This window comes from Juglans microcarpa x Juglans regia, chromosome 1S, assembly GCF_004785595.1.
Source record: "Juglans microcarpa x Juglans regia isolate MS1-56 chromosome 1S, Jm3101_v1.0, whole genome shotgun sequence".
NCBI lineage: Eukaryota > Viridiplantae > Streptophyta > Magnoliopsida > Fagales > Juglandaceae > Juglans > Juglans microcarpa x Juglans regia.
The window spans coordinates 24,081,217-24,084,349 of NC_054595.1; the positions used below are offsets into that span (position 1 = coordinate 24,081,217).

The 3,133-nt window shown below is 41.9% G+C and overlaps 1 long non-coding RNA gene across 1 annotated transcript; it reads right to left on the reverse strand.

The window, feature by feature from the left end:
• Positions 1-252: 252 nt before the first annotated feature.
• On the reverse strand, positions 253-1,685 carry LOC121246927. Its single transcript, XR_005937189.1, has 2 exons — positions 1,424-1,685; positions 253-1,270 (listed from the first exon to the last, which is right to left on the reverse strand). It is a non-coding gene; the product is annotated as an uncharacterized LOC121246927 (long non-coding RNA).
• Positions 1,686-3,133: the final 1,448 nt, after the last annotated feature.

Consider the following 3,133-nt stretch of genomic DNA (forward strand, 5'->3'; position numbering starts at 1 on the left):
TCGGAGTTGTTTGAAATTATTATCAAAGCCAAGAACTTCTCACTTGATTCCCAATCAGCATTAAAATACTCTGGTATCACATCTCTCATTCCAAATTTAATTTCTGTTCACTCCTCATATGTCCACGTTCTTCAAATGTGCATGCGTCAAAGAAGAAACCAACTCAGCACAGTTAAGATGATAATACTCATCAACAACAACTAAAAAAAACTTCAAGAATGGGTGCTATAACATGCCAATAATGCTACTTCATTAACACACGTAATTGGTTAGCCGTTTCCATTTCAACCAAAAACTTACAGGCGATGGACTGAAATATCTTTCTGCCATCGGAACTCTCTGCAGCTTCTACTATATTATTGAAACTGGGTAAATAACAGAGAGATTCTGGCCGTCCCCCTCCCTACAGAGGCCTTGTTACTGAACCGTCATTGAAGTATATCAAACTAACCTATCACTTTACTCGACTTTTTCTTATTTTCTACGCAACAGTTTTGATCAGAAAGAAGATTCAAAGTCACAGACATCTCACGGAGCTTAAATGGGACATGGGATATACAGCCATTATTTTAGTTGTTGCAGGGAAGGGAGGCCGAGTACTGTAAATGTGCAGACAATGTTATGATCTGAGAAGATCGGACAGAAAACGAAGAAATAATATTAAGTCAACAGGTCGCATGAAGAGGTTTAATGATAAAAAGATTGCGTCTATGATGTGGGAGTGCGTCGAACTCATGGATTGGAAAAAGAATTCGTATACGTCCGGGTTGAAACTTGAAAGCATGCATGTGATATGATCCGCAATGTACTCTCAGAACAAACTAGTTGGCCTCGTATCACTCGCAAACTTGCCCGAGCAGCCAAATTAAGTCAATGAATTAGACAGTATCGTTGTAAAGCTGAACTATTCTAAGTCAAGCTCACCTTGGTCAATGATCAGTAAAGTTCGGGAGAAGTTCTATAGCACTTGGGTTATCAGCAAAATGCTCTTGGTGCTCTCTAACGTTCATTTATAATATGTTTGTCAACAGCTTTGGAAGCTTTATATATATACCCATCTGTCTCTCTGATCTCTCTGTCAATGGACGGAGGAGTGCCCTTCTCTGCAGCACTCACTGCCCTTATTGTTCTTATGTCGATGGTCCATCAAACTTGCAGTATCAAGGATAGCCATCACTGTGCTCCTTCTTCGTGCGGCAATATCCACGGCATAAGGTATCCTTTTCGACTCAGAAACGATCCAGCAAACTGCGGCGACACAAGATATAACCTGTCATGTGAGAACAACAAAACACTGGTGTTATTCTTATTTTCTGCAAAATACCACGTACGGAGAATCAATTACAATAACTTCACAATCGCGAGTTGTAGACTCAGAACTTCAGAAGAATAATTTCTCCACCATCCCTCGTTATGTTCTTACAAGTGTCCACAATTTCAGTTCTTGGGATCCGTACACCCCGATATCATCAAGGGGTGTGGTTTTCGTGAGCTGCGAAAAGCCAATGAATTCTCCATCCTATCCGAACACTTGATCTACTTGCTTTGATGATAATGATCATGGAGTGTATTATTCCAACTCTTCTTCATCCCATTCAAAGAAGTATAGATATGCCATATATAGATGGCCAGATGAATGCAGCAGATGTGGAGGACTCGTGCGGATTGAGCAAATGGTATGGTCATGTTGGGAATAAGTGTAGCTAGGACTAACACGAAGTATAGTAGCGGAACTAAACGAAAGAAATTGATGACAATCACACAGAAAGAACACCAAGAATTAAGTGGTTCGACTCAAAACGAGCCTACGTCCATTGGTGGGGTCGGTATCGAAGATTTCACTATCAACAGAGATGGAGTACAAATCAATACAACAAAACTTCACAAGGAAGTTATCTCTCAAACTCACTCTAGACTTCTCTCTCAAGAAAACACTAAAGCAAAAACACAAATGAATTCTGAAGTCTTATTTTCAAATGAGAGGCGCCGTTTGATATTTATAGGAAAAGTGAGAATTCACTTTTGTGAACATTGGCTCGAGCGAACGTCGAGCGAGTGTCGAGCGAACGTAGATATTCTGCACTTCGCTCAAGCCAACAGTTGTGCGAGAGTCGAGTGAAGCTCTCTGCCTGAACTCGCTCGAGCTGGGTGTCGAGCGAGTGTCGAGCGAAGCTCTCTGACTTGGATATTGCTCGAGCTGAATGTCGAGCGATACTTGAGCGAAACTCTCTGTCTGAATTCGCTCGAGCTGAATGTCGAGCGAATGTCGAGCGAAACTCTCTGTCTGAACTCGCTCGAGCTGAATGTCGAGCGAAAGTTGAGCGAAGCTCTCTGTCTGACTTCGCTCTAGCTAAGTGAACCTCCGCTCGAGTGAACCTACGACACTTGCACTGTTCAATCAGAATTCAAGCCACCTCATAACAAATCTCCACCTTGGCTTGAACTCTGCTAAAATACAAAAAACCTCCGACCACAAAACCAATCCCCACCACCAAATCCCTTACGGGAATAACAAAATGCGAACACCAATCAAGTCCAAACAAAGTTTGAACTTGTATACTGCAACTGGCTTAGTCATCATATCTGCTGGATTCTCTGTAGTAGCAATCTTCAGAATCTGTATAGCACCCTCTATAACAATCTCTCTGAGAAAATGGTACCTGACATCAATGTGCTTCGTTCTTTCATGATACATTTGATTTTTGGTCAAATGTATTGCACTCTGACTGTCACAGAATACTGAGATCCCATCTTGTTGTAAACCCAAATCATTGACCAAGCCTTTCAACCAAATGGCCTCCTTAACAGCCTCTGCTGCTGCCATGTACTCTGCCTCGGTAGTTGATAAAGCAACAGTGGATTGCAGTGTTGCTTTCCAACTGATAGCTGACCCACACAGAGTGAAAACATAACCTGTCAATGATCTTCTTTTATCTAAGTCTCCAGCATAATCTGAATCAACAAAACCAGTAACTTTGGAACTGAGATCGACATCTCTATCAAATATTAACCCAAAGTTCAGGGTTCCCCTCAGATACCTGAGTATCCATTTCACAGCCTGCCAATGAGTCTTACCTGGGTTAGCCATATACCTGCTAACTACGCTCACTGCCTGTGAAATGTCTGGGCGGGT